The 16385-nt window shown below is 58.4% G+C and overlaps 1 protein-coding gene across 4 annotated transcripts in view; it reads right to left on the bottom strand.

Moving 5' to 3' along the window:
* The window catches only part of TRAF3 (TNF receptor associated factor 3), a 102889-nt gene that overhangs the window by 45619 nt on the left and 40885 nt on the right, over positions 1–16385 (bottom strand). The window contains exon 1 of one of the 4 annotated variants that reach the window (XM_080669066.1): positions 14562–14583. The exons of the other annotated variants lie outside the window; for them this stretch is intronic. The gene's annotated coding sequence lies outside the window, so the exon portion shown is untranslated. Of the gene's footprint in view, positions 1–14561; positions 14584–16385 lie in introns of those variants that run through there. 4 annotated transcript variants of the gene reach the window in all.

The raw sequence follows: 16385 nt of genomic DNA, 5'->3' as shown, positions 1-16385 counted from the left end.
GCGGGATGCTGTGCGGGCTGATGGCTGCGGGGACGCTGAGCGGGCTGATGGCTGCGGGGACGCTGAGCGGGCTGATGCTGAGCAGGCGTTACATGGCAGCTCTCTGGACAGTTACGAGTTTATCAAAAAACACTACCCTGGACACAAACATAGCGGACCCATTTTATATCCACTTTAACGTCTCAATATATTAAAGAGTTCTTAATTTCAGATAGGAAACGCCACTCAATCACCAATTCAAGATTAGCACCGGGTGGTTGGTGTCGCCTCACCCTCCCCGAGAGAGAAGGCTGAGGAGCGCACAGCTGAGGCAATGGAGCTGCCATGCTCCCGGGAGGCCCCCCCTCGGCCCCGGCACCCCACTGCAGGGGCCCCCTGGCACCCCACTGCAGGGGCCTCCCGGGAAGGGGGCCCGAGGAGGCAGGGCGCGTGCCTGCCCTGGTCCTCACACTCACTCCTCATCACTGCCTTTGCTCAGAATCGCCATGGACTCTAACCCGGACCCTCTGTTTTAAAAAAACAGAAATGAGGTCAGACACAGACCAAAACACACGGCCGCGCACAGAGAAGATACTCAACACCCATGACAAGACGAAGCTGCTCGAGCAAAAACGAGCAAGTTCCGGACGTTGTTGAACGCGGTGATTTTTACGTAGAGCGAACCAATAGCAGCAAGAGAAAGAAATCCTTTGGATTAAACTGTCCCGGGGACGTACCTGTGACCGGCAGGAGACGCGGCGAGCAGGAGGCTCCCGGGGGGAGGGAGCGAGCCCTGTCACCCTCACCCTCCTTCAGACCTAGGAAACTGGAGCGTTACGGAGCTTTACAAACCAGGGCTTCAAGAATGGGGCCCTTGCCGAAACCGGTTTGGCTCAGTGGATAGGGCGTCGGCCTGCGGACTGAAGGGTCCCGAGTTCGATTCCGGTCAAGGGCATGTACTTTGGTTGCGGGCACATCCCCAGTGGGAGGTGTGCAGGAGGCAGCTGATCGATGTTTCTCTCTCATCGATGTTTCTAGCTCTCTATCCCTCTCCCTTCCTCTCTCTGTAAAATATCAATAAAATATATTTAAAAAAAAAAAAAAAAGAATGGGGCCCTTGTAAGACGGGACCGAGTAAGCAGCTCGAGATCAGCGGCGTGGCCACTCAGTACACGCGTGCTTTGGGTTTTCTGCATTTTTTGAGTTGGACATAAATTAGATTATTTTTATTTTATTTTAAAATCATGTTTGTCATGAAGTATTACAGAAGCATAGAAAAAGCACAGGAAATACGTAGTTTTGTAAGTTACTAGAAGCCTGGTGCACGACATTTGTGCACTGGTGGGGGAGGGGGGGTTCCCCTCAGCCCGGCCTGCACCCTCCCACAGTCTGGGACCCCTCCAGGGATGTCTGACTGCCGCTTAGGCCCAGTCCCTGCACGGCAGCGGGACATCCCCCGAGGGGTCCTTAGCACTGCCACAGAGGCTGGAGAGGCTCGCACCGCTGCCGCTGCGCTGGCCAGCATGAGCCCGGCTCATGCACACTGATCACCGGGGGCAGCTCCCATGTTGAGCGTCGGCCCCCTGGTGGTCAGTGTGTGTTATAGCAACCGGTCTTTCCACGGTTCGGTCGATTTGCATACTAGGGTTTTATTATATAGGATTACACAACGGCTGGTCCATCTGCCACCCAGGCCCAGGAACGGGGCACAGCAGGAGCCCCAAGAGGATGGGCACCTCTCTTTGATCCCAGACCCTCTCCTTCCCGTAGTGACCACCACCTGACGCTGATGGACACCATTTCCTCGCTGCTCTTCAGGCTTGTCTCCCAGGTGCGCAGCCCTGTAAGTTTCTGAATTCCATATGCACAGGCCACACTGCCTGCATTGCTTTGTCTCGCTTCCCCCCCATTGTTGTTGCTGTGCCTGCTGTCTGGTTTCACTGCGTATAATATTCCATCGTGCAGCCTGGCCGGTGCGCCTCAGTGGTTGAGTGTCGACCTATGAACCAGGAAGTCACGGTTCAATTCCCAGTCAGGGCACATGCCCGGGTCGTGGGCTCGATCCCCACTAGGCGGTGCTGGAGGCAGCAGATCAATGATTCTCATCATCCATGTTTCTATCTCTCTCCCCCACCGCTCCCTTCCTCTCTGAAATCAATAAAAATCTATTTAAATTTAAAAAAAAAACCATGGCTAGGTAGAAAAGACAGCATGTCCATCCCAAAGTTTTTAAAAAAAAATGGCCCTAACTGGTTTGGCTCAGTGGATAGAGTGCCGGCCTACAGACTGAAAGGTCTCAGGTTCGATTCCGGTCAAGGGCATGTACCTTGGTTGCGGGCACATCCCCGGTGGGGGGTGTGCAGGAGGCAGCTGATCGATGTTTCTCTCTCATCGATGTTTCTAACTCTCTATCCCTCTCCCTTCCTCTCTATAAAAAATCAATAAAAGTATATTTTAAGAAATAAAAATAAAAAAATAATAGACAAACCATAATTCCCTTGTCCACGCCGCTGCCCCTGGGTAGCTTCTGCCGCGGAGAAAGGCAACAGCACAGAGCCCGCCCGCCGGCACAGCTCTCCGAGCCCCAGGCACACCTTCCTCTGGTGCGCACGCCTGGAAGTGCGGTGCTGGGGTTACTGGGTGTTTTCTCAACGCCACGACTTAAACCCAAGCTGTTTCCCAGTTTCCCGCCAGAGGGACTGCGTTTCTGGGGTTTACTTCTTCCACCACAAGGCTGGTCAGACTTTTCCAATCGTGCTGGCTGCCTGGGCAGTGGCAGCCTAAGATTTCTTTCTTATGTAGAATTTTATAGTTATTTTGAATAAAGAATCCGTGGAATCTCACAGCCGACCACTGCCGCCATGGAGCGTTCATTTTCAGTCATGCCTTCTTTCCCTTCCCCACAGCCCCTGCGCGGCGGTTCCTCTCCAGCTGGAGACACTGCCTCTGAGCCCAGGCCCGGGGAGGGGCCCTGTGCGGGTCGAGCCTGCCTAGATGAGCACCCTACCCCTGGCCAGTTAGCTCATCTCTGAACACACACCCAGCTCAAAATCAGTGATGTCTTCCCCTCCGCCTCTCTCTCCCACAGAACCTGACCAGGGGCGCCAGATCTGGCACCGAGGAGAGAAAAGCCCGTGAGAGTCCTGCCGGCGTGGAGGGCGCGGGGAAGAGGCAGGCCTCCTGCAGCCTGCCCGCCTCAGAGTCCTCCATTCACTGGTCCACAGGCCCCTTCTATTGCAACAGCGAAGGTCCACTTACAGAAGAAAGAGCCCTCACAGACACACCCACTTTCAAACCCACGGATTTCTATCACTCAAGAACCTGCACAGGTCAATTAAGGTCACACTCCCCGCAATATCCTTCATTCACATTTTACTAGACCATTCCACAAGGAACCAATTTTTGGCTTTGTTAATCTTTCCTACTGTACATTTTCCATTTGAGTAAGTCTGCTCTTATTTTTATTACTTTCTTCCTTTGGGCCTTTCCCCCCCTCCCCCAATTCTTTTTCTAATTTTTATTTAGAATGATGCTTAGCCTACTAATTTTCAGCTTTCCTACTTTTCTCAGACTATAAATCTCCCTCCATGTACCGCTTTGGCTGCATTCTACAAATTTTGATACATAGTATTTTCATTATCATCCCGTTACAAATATTTTCTAACTCCCATTATATCATCTTTTTAGACCCATGACATTTAAAAACTGTTTTTTAATTTTAAAGTCTTGGGGATTTTATAGTTATCTTTTTGTTACTGGTTTTTTAAAGGTTTTTAATTGATTTTTAGAGGCAGAGGAAGGGAAGAAGAGTGTGCCTCCTGCATACCCCCCACCAGGGATCAAGCCTGCAATCCAGGCACGTGCGGACCGGGAATTAAATCCATGCATAGGACCACGCCCAATTAACTCATCCACGCCGGCCAGGGCTTGTCACTAATCTATAGCTGATTCTACTGAGGTCAGAGAGTCTAACTGGTATTATTATTTCAATGCTTTGAAAAGTATGAGATTAGTACTATGGTCCAGTTTTGATCTGTTTTTACAAAGATCTTCTGTGTGCCTGAACACAAAGTTTCGGAATGGAATGTTCCTTGTATGTACATCAGACCAAGGTGCTGATCCTGTTTACACATCTGTGCTTATCCGTTTTCACTGGTTTACTTTGATCTGCTCATTCTATCCATTACCGAGACAAGTTCCCATCTGACAGTTTCCTCGACGTGAAGTTCCTTACAACGTCCTGTGGTGCAGTTCTGCTGCCAATGAACCTGCCAGCTTTATCGGCCTAGAGGTCCCGATGCCCCTTTCACCTGTGACAGTGTTTTCAGTGGGAGAATTTACTAACGGCCACGCGCTGTCTTCGGCTGCATGCGTTCCGACCAGGAGGCGCTGTCCTGCGTCTCCCTCCCCCTCTCGACGTGACTCCTGTGCTCCTCGCTGCTTTTCGAGGTCCCCTTTCTCAGGATCGCTGGTGTGTTGGCAATGGATTCCGTAGTGCCTTGGTGTGGTTTTCTTTGACTATTTGAGGTTTCTGAGCTCCGTGGTTTATAGTCTCCATTAAATCTGGACATTTTAGCCACTCTTCCGTCCGATTCTGTGTCCATCCCCTCCTCTTCCCCGGAACTCCGTGTCACACACCGTGGGACGGTTAATTCACTCAGAGGTCAGCCGTGCCTGCGTATTTTCTTCCTTCTTCGCGCTGCGGTTTGGGTCAGTGCTCTTGCTGTGTCTTGAAGTTCACGGATCTTTTCTGTGGTCCTCATTTGCTATTAATCTCTCTCCTGCACTGTTCACTTCAGATACTACATTTTTTATCTCTAGAAGTTCCATTTCGGTCTTTTTTACATCTTTCATTTCACTCACTGCGCTTATTTTCCTCAACATTCCTGAATGTGTGCAACTTATATATTCCTTATGTTAATGCCTTTGTGAGCTAATTCCACCATCTCTGTGACTGCGGGGCCTGCTTCTATTGGCTAATATTCCTCCTGGCTTATGTCACATTTCCTTGCTTCTTTGCATGCCTGTAATTTTTATTAGATGCCACTGAATGCTGGGTTTTACTGCAGCCTTTTAAATATAGCTGGGGCTTTCCCCTGGGACTGCCATTAAGTCACGTGGACTCAGCTGGGGCAGGTCCAGGGCCGCCTTCTGTCTGAGGGCTAATTCACTAGGACCTGCACTGAGTCTACCCACGGCCCTAAGTCGGGGGTGGGAACCTCTTCCTGTCGAGGGCCGTCTGGACATTTATCACATCACTCTCAGGCCACACAAAAGTATCCACTTACAAGAGAGCCTGCAAAAAACAAAGGAAAACGAGCTGCTATACCTGTTCAAACACTGAATTAACTCCCCCTACTGCCGTGGCAGGGCCAGACCAAAGGATTTCACAGGCCTCACGCGGCCCAAGGGCCGGACGTTCCCCACCCCGGCTAAGTGAAAAGGCTGCTCTGGACCCGCCGAACGAAGATTTAACAGCAAGCCTTCCACGGGCCTCAGCGACCCCACCCAGGCCACCACCGTGCGGCTCCTCGTTCCCGAGCGTCGGCCCCGGGCCGTGAGGGCTTCCTCGTGTGTCCGTGCACATCAGCACCCGGCCGAGGTCTCCGGGGCTCTGCCTGCAGATCTCTGGGACCTCTAAGTGGCTCCCTCCCCTCCCACACTTGGACCCTCAGATTCTAGCTGCCCCAACTCTGATCTGTTTTGTCACTTCAGTAAGGCCTGTGGGCGATGTCTGCGCACCTCCCCACCCCCGCCCCCGCCCCTGCACCGCGTCCCTGCGTCCCTGCCCTGTAAAACACTGTCTCTAGGCTGAGATTGGCAAACTACGGCCTGAGGGCCAAACCCAACCTGCTGCCTGTTTTTATAAATAAAGTTTTATTGGAACAGATTGACACCCATTCATCTGCACACTTAGCAGGAAGGCAAACACAGTCAAGGGCAGAGCTGAGGGTCACAGAGCCCCGTGTCTGCAAGGCCCACGACGGAGAGAGTGGGTGCCTGCCGCAGAGGGAGCCCGGACGGTCCAGGGCTCCTCCCCGCCTCCCCTTGTTCACGGGCACGTGGTCCTCACCCGCCTGGCGCCCACGACAACGCCTGAGGCTGCTGCTTCGTGTATTTGTCTGGTTTTCAGGTTGGAGACGGGAATCAGGTTTGGAACGAGGGTGAGGTGAGCGAGGCACTTCCCTCAGGTAAAGTTTTAAAGGCGTGCCCCAAACTCCGTAATGGAGATAAAACCAAAATTAATGCCAAAAACCCATACGAAACACAATGTTAAAATCGGAGACAAAGACAGGGAGCAGTAACAGCACTGAGTTGAGCTGTATTGAAGCTGAGGCAAAAAGGAAAAGTCACCAATTCTGGTTCTCTCCTAAAAATTGGATTTTTTTTCATCATGGATTTTTTTGGCATCCGATTTGATTTTTCAAAGGAGTTCCTGAACATGTCACTAATCTCAGTTACTGAGCTCCCTGGTGCTCCCTGAAGTCTGCAGCCGAGCCAGGTGCCTCGCCCCGCTCAGTCCTGGTGGAGCGGGAGTCTGGGCCTGTCATCAGGACAGCCTGCTTCGTAGGCGGAACCACACTGTTAGGTGGTGCCTCTGACGGCTGATCAGAGCTCGCACCGAGCTGTGTCCTTTCTCACAGACCAACGGCTTCCACGTGCAACACGGTGCTCCCATTCTATTTGCACTCACAGGTCTCAGTGCACACGTGCCCGCACAGCCGCCCGCAGACAGGAAGGTACCACGAGAACAGCACTGCGTTCTTAGAATCACTAAACACGTACACGCCTCGAAGACACTACGGCCGCAGAGCACACTGCGCAGGGCCTGCATCGGGCGCCGCAGCTACCCCGGGAGGCTGTGCCCGCACCAGCAGTGCCCGCACCAGCAGAGGCATGCTCGTGGCTTACGATGTCGGCAGAACCAATAGAGATTTACGCTGTACCGCCAGACTCGCCACCTGCACTTGAATTATCTTCGGAAGGTCACCCGTGCCCACATCTCTCCCTGGACCACCGAGGAACCCAGATAGTGACGCTCAGCCCCTGCCGAGGTCGGAGTCGGCGGCACTGAAGTGGGGTCTCGGGACCGGTGCTCCTCCGGGAGACTCACCACAGCAGCCCCGACGCTCCGGCACCGGTACATTCCAGTCCCGGGCAGTCACCAATTCTTTTCTTTTTAAAATATATTTTATTGAATTTTTACAGAGCGGAAGGGAGAGGGACAGAGAGTTCGAAACATCAATGAGAGAGAAACACTGATCAGCTGCCTCCTGCACACCCCCTCCTGGGGATGTGCCCGCAACCAAGGCACATGCCCCTGGCCGGAATCAAACCTGGGACCCTTGAGTCCGCAGGCCGACGCTCTATCCACTGAGCCAAACCAGTCAGGGCGAGTCACCAATTCTTATCCAGAGGCGGACGCACTCCCCAAAGTCCCCGGCACATCAGTGATGCCTGACAGACGCGTCTGTCCCTTTAAAAACAGAGCTCCTCCTTCACGGCTTTGATCTCAGCGCTGACATCCCTGCGTTGGTTTACTCCCGGGCGCACTAACCGCACCACCAGACGCACCAGAGCCACACCTCTCGCTGAGCCCACAGGCCCCACTGAGCCGGGAGGCTCCAACGGTCCCCCAGCATCACTAAGCCCGCTCCGGGAGCGTTTTCCCGTTGATACTTAGAGGGAGTAGAGGGAGGGAGGACCAGGGAGGGGGGCGGAGACACATCCATCAGCTGCTTCCTGCCCCGACTGAACTGGGGCCAGGGATGAACGTCCGACCCAGGTACACGCCCTTGACCGGAAATCGTACCCGTGACCCTTCGGTTCACAGCTGACACTCTAACCACTGAACCACACCAGCATGGCTCTCACAACATTTAAACAACAGTTTGCTTCATTTCCAGCTACTTTCATATGAAAATGGACCAGCGCTATTGAGCTTGCATTGGAAAAGCATCGCCATGGGCCCGAGTCGGAGGAGGACAGCCAGTTAGAGTGAGATGCCCGCTCGTGCTCCTGGTCAGTGTTCACAGCCACCGCGGGTGGAAGAAGCCGTGCAGACTGCAGGGCAGCGGCGGCCGGTTTTGTTTCGGGCGCTGGGGAGGTTTCTCTGAAGCCAGGTTCACTGAACCCTGATCACACACCCACGCCCACGGCGTCCTCAGTCCTCAATCGCCCAGTGTCGGCTGTGCTTCCCCGCCAGGTGGTCATGTTGAAATGCAAGCTGCCGAGGGCACACGTCTAGGTCTCCCGGAAGCTGTCGCTCTTCATGCCACATGCCCTCAGGAGTAACCCTGCTCCCGACCCAAGGGCCCCCGTTGGGAAAACCGGCCCGGCGGGCCTGCCTCGGGCAGCCGGTCGTGTGCGGGATCTTGGCTGCGTGCGAGTCCAGGTGACTGTGGGAGGGCGTTTACGCAGCTGGACAGTGAGCCGAGGAGGGCCTCGGGCAGAAGCAGCGACGGGAGAGCCCAGGGGGCTGCTTCGGCTCTAGAAACGTCCTGGGGGAAAGGGAGCCACGCGGGCTGCCCTCAGCTCACGGGAGTGCAGAGCAAGGGCCGTGGGCCCAGGGGGTTAGCCTGGAGGAGCTGCCGCTGTCCACGCTGCCCACGGTGCCCCTGGTTGCAAGCCTTAGGTTCAGGGGGTGCACGCAGTGGGGAAGGGAGGGGGGGAAGGCGCGGCCTGCTCCCGGGAGGGAGAGCGCTGGGTCCTTTGTCCTGAGGGTCTTTAAAGGCGGGGAGTATGGGGGCGGAGGAGGGTCTGATAGAATAACCGTCTGGGTCCAGGCGAGCTCTTTCAGGGTCCTGCTCTCCGCTGATGGGTCAGCGCCAGGGCAGGGGTCACTGGTCACTGCAGCTGGTCCTGATGTCTGTCAGCCATGGCGTCCCCCGCCCGGTTTTGCTGCTTTTCTGGGCTGCGGCCTCGATGTCATCTCCAAGGAGGGACGGTCGGGGGTCCAAACCGCATGACCAACGAAACGCCCGCGGAAGGCAGGCCACGGGGGTGGGGTCGGGCACAGTGCTGCCCGTTGCTGGCACCGGGGCTCTCCTCCCTGGGGACCTGAACCTGGCTGTAAACTGCTCGGCCAGTCTGTTCGCTATCTGTCTCCGTTCCCCATCCGCCTGCCTTTTCCGCTCCTTACTGTCCTGCCTCCCACGGTAGATCCCCACACAGCCCCCACTGATCGCATCATTCTAACCCAGCCGTGGGCAAACTACGGCCCGCGGGCCGAATCCGGCTGTTCTATCCGGTTCTCTTGCTCTCCCCTCCGCTCCTTTACTTTGAATTTATATTAGTTCACACAAACACTCCATCTATGCTTTTGTTCCGGCCCTCCGGTCCAGTTTAAGAACCCATTGTGGCCCTCGAGTCAAAAAGTTTGCCCACCCCTGTAACCAGAGTTGTTCGAAGTGCGAACCTTCCCAGGCCGCCCTGCGCCGTCAGCTAACCGCCTCCCAATGACCGTTCTGCCCCGCTGGCGTTTGCTTAATGTAGTTATGATTCGCTGCAGTTCGCTCAGTGAATTTAAGTAGAGATTTGTTATGCAACATCAAATCTCTTAGGTTTCCCTCAAGATTAATCAATATTTAGGACGTAAAATATTCTACTGTCAGCACTTCTTACACAAATAAAATGGCGACATCAGTAACATTTTCTACTGGAAAACAAATCTTTATTTGTAGTTTAGAGCAGTGCTGCTAACGACTCCAGGAGAGACGGAGGGGGCAGGGCGCGCCCCGCCGTGCCTGCCACCACAGCGCACCCAGCACCCCGCTCGTCCCGGCAGGCCTGGGCACTGGAGGCCAAGCGAGGCTTGTCTGACCTCAGGGTCCACTCTCACGAGTGGCCGGTAAGTATTTTTGAGTGACACAACCTTCCCCCGATCTCAGACCTGTCGGGAGGAAAAGGAGAGAATTTTCTACGTTAAATATCAAAAGTGACAGGGCAGGTTCGTTGGTGTCTCTGAACGACCTCAGTCTCCTCAAACGCCCCTGCACTGGAGTTCGGAGGACCCGTGAACCTGCCCCCCGCCCCATCCGTCTGCTCTCGGACGGAGAACGGACAGGGAGGGGCGGGGGAGAGTCGAGGAAGGAGGGACCCCTGGGGACATAAGTCATCCATGCTTCCAGCTTCCTGCTCCCCGAGGCGGGAGGAAGTAGAAGTATCCCATAATTTGAGAAAAGAGCCGGTTAGGAATGGGAGAAGGATTTCTTGGTTGAGCCAGAGAACACGAAAACTTCCCAGGCGGTTCTGTGAGGGAAAGGGGGGCGCAGACCGGCCGGCGGAGTTCGGGAGTGAGCGTCGACCTATGAACCAGGAGGTCACAGTTCCATTCCTGGTTGGGCACATGCTGGGGTTGCGGGCTGGATCCCCATTAGGGGGTGTGCAGGAGGCGGCCGACCCATGATCTGCGGGCTCAGATCACCACAGCTGCCTCTGAGGAAGGCTCTGGTCTCCAGCCTCACTCCCTGGCTCAGCATCCTCGAGAGCCCAGCAAGGAGATGGGGAGGTAGGGGGGGGTGGCGGACAGGAAAGGGGCCCCACCTTAGAGACCTGGCTGTGGACAGGGAAGCGGCCCCGACACACGGAACTCTGCATGTGCGCACCCGTGTGTGACGGGAAAACGACCGCGGGGCAGCGCACGCTGAACCCACAGGGACGCCCGCTCATACAGGCCCCGGAGGAGAGGGTGGCCCAGCCACGACCGGAAGAACCCGCAGACATGAACCATTCCTGCAATTTCAGGAAATTATGAACAGGTAAATGCAACAAGAAAAATCAAGTGTTGCCCTGACTGGGGAGCTCAGTGACGAGAGCAGGGTAGGCCGGCGGCCACGCTGAGCGCCGGGAGGGTGCCCTCACCACCTCGCACCGCGGGGACAGACGGGGCCCTGGACGGTCTGGGCAGGCAGGCGCGGGACGGCGCTTTGCACCCAGTGCGACGGGACACAGGCACACTCACTGTTCACACACGGCGGCCACGGGGAGACACCGCAGCTGCAAGCCTGCCAGTCCCACGCAGCCCCTCACGGAGAAAGGCCCCCCCATCCCCGCCCCTCCCCCCCGCCCCCTGCGCGCACCCTTCCCTCTGGGCCGTGCCTTTGCTTCTGCCCACGAAGTCAACATCCACGTGTGCAGGCATGGAACGCAACAGCACGCACCCACGGGAGGGCAGACGGGAGCGTGGGAACGTGTGCACGGCGGGAAGAACGCAAAGGCACGCCACGCCGAGTGCCCGCTGCTCACCAACACCGGAGACGCCCTTCCCGTTGGCAGCACGCCTCTGCCCCGAAACCCTTCGCCGCTGCCCCCAGGGAAAGCCAGCTGAAGCTCAGGGCTCATCAGAGGCCCAACAGGAGCGTCGTGCGCGTAGCGGACCTCCAGGGGCGCAGCCAACCAGGTCCACCCGCCAGGCTCTCACCTCGGCGCCTCGCCGGGAATTCGCGCTCAGGAGCCTGGCCGAGCGCCCCCAGGCCCCCCGCTTCCCACTGCGCACACCCCCACCTCCCACTCCCGTTCACTGTGAGTCGCGTCAGGGTCTGATGACCACTCTGGGGAGATGGAATGTTCTGGATGCACAGCTGGGAATACACTGAAAACTGCGGAACTGTACGCTATAGCAGGGTGCCATTACGGTATGCAAATCGTCTTGAAGAAGCTGTTATTTTAAAAAAATGTAAGGCCAGGTATCCAGAGCCACTAGTGTCTTCGCTCTTCGTCTTTATCACGTAATAGAACGCTGTATCGAATGCCGGCGAGTGGCCTCCGGACCCAGAAACCAGGCTTCCTGGAGCGGTGAGAGCCACCCTGGCCGTGTCCACAGGGCTGTGGGCTGTATTCGGACGCAGGACGGTGATGACCTACAGCACGTCTCCGCTCCGGCCTGGGGCCTGCGCTAGGAAGTGAGGAAGCGGAAGCAGAACCACCAGCTGCCATGCACTCGCCGCCACGGGGCTGAGGGGCGGCTGGGGGGTGCCCTGGTCCCTCTTAGGGAGCTGGCGGGCTGCTGCTCAGCATGGCAGCGGGTCCCAGAGCAGGCGTTCCAAAACCAGAAGCCGGGCAAAGCTGTGCCCTTTATTTTCTTAATGCTTTTTATTGATTTCAGAGAGGAAGGGAGGTAAAGAGAGAGAGAGAAACATCAATGAGAGAGAATCGTTGATCGGCTGCCTCCTGCATGCCCCACATTGGGGATGGAGCCCACAACCCGGACATATGCCCTGTCCAGGAATCAAAACTCCAACGCTTGGTTCATGTGTCAACTTTCAACCACGGAGCCACGCCATCCGGCGAAGCTCTGCCCTGTTAAGGAAGCCGCACGGCGTCACTGCCTTTCCACTGGTGAAGCGGGTCAAACCCTGGCCCAGGCCCCAGCGGGGAGCAAGACCCCGCCCCTTGTCCCAGGGCTGTGAGAACGCAGGAGGGAGCCAGCGCTCGGTCCTACACAAAACCTCCATCTTCCTGAAGACTGCTGAGTTCAAGTTCGGGTTCACTGGCCTCTGGCTAACAATCAGAACCTCTTACTACCTGTATAAGCTGTAACCTGTAAGCTACACCCGAGAGCACCGTGTTACTGTCTTAGAAAACACAGGCTCGAGGCCTGGATGCAGCAGGTGATGGTCCAGGTGCGCATCCCCCAGGCCCTGCCCATGGCCGCCGGGCTGACTCCGCTTCTCTGCAAACAGCAGGGACGGCTCGGGCACCGTTTACCTGGACACACAGGCTGGGCTTCGCCACCACTCGGCCTGAGCCCCCGGCGCACTGAGCGGAGTCCGGGGATGACAAGGACGGGAGAGAAGGGAGGGCTTTTGAAGTCAGCCAGCGAGCTCTACTGCCACACGGGAGGCCTCGGCTACGGACCCAGAGCAAGCGGCGAGAGCCAGCCCCTCCTGTCGGGAGACGAGCCAGGAGCCGGTGCGGCTCCCAGACCTGGCTCTGACCTGCCCTGGGACCTGGACCCAGGGGCATAACTGCCTTGGGCCTCGGTTTCCTCACCTGCAAAGCAAAGGGGCGAATTCGCTGGAGACGCCGCACCGAGGCCTGCAGGTGAGTCACGGGGTGAGCCTGTGAGTCGATCCGCCCTCGAGCTTAAGCATAAACTCAGGGTGTTTACTAAGGAGGGGAGCCGATTACACGCGGGTGACACGTCCTCCGAGCCTGGCCGCCCCTCTTGCGATCTACGGCCTCAGCAGCCCCACGGCCCCAGGGCCCCTCAGGCCTCCTCGCCCACGCAGCCGGCTGTCAGGAGCCCTTTTACAAAACACTGACAGGCTCTCTTCAGCCCCACAGTCCCCACAGGGACAGTCTGAGCACAGAAACGGCGCCACACACATCCCACCAACAACAGACAGCCCTGTTTGGCGATGAAGTCGGCCTTTGTCTGTTATTCTCACAAGCTGGGGTTTGGACAGGGGTCCTCCTGACTTGGGGTCCCTCTGCAAACCAACCATGCCGACGTCGGGGAGAAGCAGGCGCCTGGCCGCAGGGTGCTGCTCTGCCAGGCCACGCACACGCTCTGGGAGGCGAGGGCCACCAGCACACACACACCACACCCCCCCCCCCCCCCGCCCCGCAGACGGCGGTGCTGGGCCGTGGTGCTCACACCGGCAGACCCCACCGGAAGCTGGACACATCCCTCAGCCACCGTCTGTGGCCAGGAAGCCGGAGACGAAGGCGGACCGCGGCAGGAAGAGGGGCTGCTGGCCACCTGGGAACAGAGAGGCAGCGCTGCATTCATTCCCACCGTCAGGACGCAGCCTCTCCCGCGGGACCTCTCGCTGAAAACACCAGAAGGTTCAGCAGCCATTCATAAGCTTTCCAGAAGGCATGCAGTTGCCATGGTAACCCTGGCAACGTATTTGTTGGTGCTGGGACAGAGGAAGTATCACTCCTAATGCATTTAATACAGTTTGGGGCCACCAATTCGCAGCAAAACAAATCCGAGCTCTGACTCACAGCCCCCCTGCGCCACTGGAGGCGGAACCCCACAACCAGGACAAGCCGAGCTCCACGCCCGAAACGCTCACCCGCAGGCAAAGAAGAACCAAGGAAATGAGACTTCCGTCCCCGCCGCCACGCGTGGTGGGTTGTGAAACAGATGGAGGAAAGTGTCTTAGGGCTTCAGGTGGAGAAGCAACTGCAGTGCGGCCCTGTCTACCCCTGGAATTCAACCGCGCTCGGCAAGTTGGAAGAGCAGGGCTCTGGAAAGAACGGCTCTGGTAACTTACTCAGGGGGCATCTGCCAACTTACTGAGGTGCCTGTTCAAATGCCCACTCTGCCTCAGCGAGACGGAAGGTTCCTCGCTCAGGACGCCTCCCCCGACTGCTGGGGCCTCCCTCACACTTACAACACAGGTTCTGCCCTGCGTGCACGATGGCTTTGGAAGCCCCTACCTGCTCCCGAGCCGCCGCGTGCGCGGGGGCGGGACGGGCATGAGCGCTCCGTGCACCCGCTGCACAGGCATCTTCAGCCCCGCGCCTGGGCAGCCACAGCCCCGCCGGGAGCCGCAGCAGGCCGCCACTGGCCCCAGCCTCCGCAAGCACCTCCCTGCCCCCCGCAGGCGGCCAGGAAGCGTCCCCTCTACCTCGCTTCACACCGCAGGCGGCAGGCGCTGCGGGGAGGGGCCGGAGGGCGCAGAGGCCTCGCCTCGGGCTTCCATAGTAACAGCCACGGGAACGCTGCATTGCAGTCTTTCTGAAGCCACCGACCTGGGAGCGGGAGCGCGGGGACTCCCCGCACAGGAAGTGCCTCTATAAATGCTGCCAACACCTGGGGGGCGGGGGGTGCTAGATCCACAGCCTGCCTGCGGGGTCATGAGAGGGGCGCTGGGTAAGAGCGCCACCTGACCGGGAGGAAATGGGAGGCGATGACACCACCGTCAGCGCCCCCTCCTGGGCTGCCTGTGAGAGCCGCACCCCTGCAGAGCACGACTCTGAGCGCCCCCCCCACCCCGGCCCCCAGGACTCCTGCACACAGAGGGGCTGTCACCCCAGACACATCAGCACGGCGCCCAGCTCCTTCGGGGCAGCCGTCACCTGCACGCCCAGCCGCCTTCACAGCCCGCGAGAACCATGACGCGCGGCCAGAGCCCGGACCGTTCGGCCAGCGGCCAGTTCAGAAGCAGGGCCTGCTCCAGGCTCAGCAGCAGCTCTAAGGCTGACGCGGCCTCGGGCAGACGGCGCCCTCCTGAGGGGCACGGGCACCCTGGGGAAAGCCCGCAGGGGACCAGGCGGTCCAAGGTGCAGCGGCCTGCACACAGGGTGGGGGTCTGGGAGCCGCGGGGCCCGGGAAGGTTCTGTGCAGAAGGACATGTAGCAGGCTGAGGGCGACTCAGCAGGGAAGGGAGATGGGGGGAAGCCCCCATGGCGCACACAGCCCTCAGCACGGCCAGCGTGTCCTCAGCCTGAGCCGTCCCACCACCACCACCACCACCACCACCACCACCACCACCACCGCCACCACCACCACCGACAGATGCCTGAGTGCCTGGCACCTGAGGTGCCCACGGGAGGGGCAGACTCTGAGCCTAGCAGGGCGACACCACGCACCCCTCGGGGGACCACGTCCCCGGGACTCGGGGGACCACCTCCAGGTGGACGGTTGTCTAAGTGGCCTCTGTCCAGCCGTGTTGTATTCAATCAAGTCCGGTGCCAGCCTGACCCCGCGGGCACTGGGCAAAGGGCAGGTGAGTGGTGAACGAGCTCAGGGTGCACGGGCCCCCTCGGTCTAGTACCATGTTGCCCTGCCAACACCGTGCTGCCTCTGTGACCCCCCCCCCCCCCAGTGCAGGCTCCGGAATCGTCTCCATCCAGTGGGGGCTGCAAGCGCAGCACCTAGGAGCTGGGGCTCGCGGAGGGCCCCAGAGGTCGGCCACCAGGCTCGGCCTGTCCCTTTGTGAGGAGCGCCCAGCATCCTCTCCCGCCTGACAGCCGGAGCCCCAGGAAACCACGGGAAGTCCAGGTGGGGGGGCGGACTCAGCCCAGGCCAGCCACGGGCCACCCCTCACCAGCAGCCGCTGCTTTCCTAGGCTCCGGACCAAAGCTCAGACGCCAGCCCGAGGGTGCTGCTCCCGGGGCCTGGCTGCTGGGGAGGAGAGCGACCTGCGGAAATACTGCCGCTTCCTGACCCCTCTCCCACCGCGGGTGAGGACGGGTAAGTGAAGCTCAGAGGCCTTCGGTAAACTCCTGGCCGACTGGCAACCTCCCGGCACCGGGGTGAGCAGAGGGAGGGCAGAGCCGCGCGAGGAAGTCTCTGCCATCAGGGCCTGTGGACTCTCTGCGGTCGTGAGCAGCTCAGAGGACCTTGCATCAAACGCCTCTGGCACATCCAGGCCTGGGCACCCGCTGCCGCGCTGCCTTTCAAGTCAGAGATCAAGGCTGGCCCTGGCAGCCTCGCCCGCCAGCCGCTG

Source organism: Plecotus auritus (assembly GCF_963455305.1).
Source record: "Plecotus auritus genome assembly, chromosome: 1".
Lineage (NCBI taxonomy): Eukaryota > Metazoa > Chordata > Mammalia > Chiroptera > Vespertilionidae > Plecotus > Plecotus auritus.
This window is presented reverse-complemented; position numbering and strand designations above follow the sequence as displayed.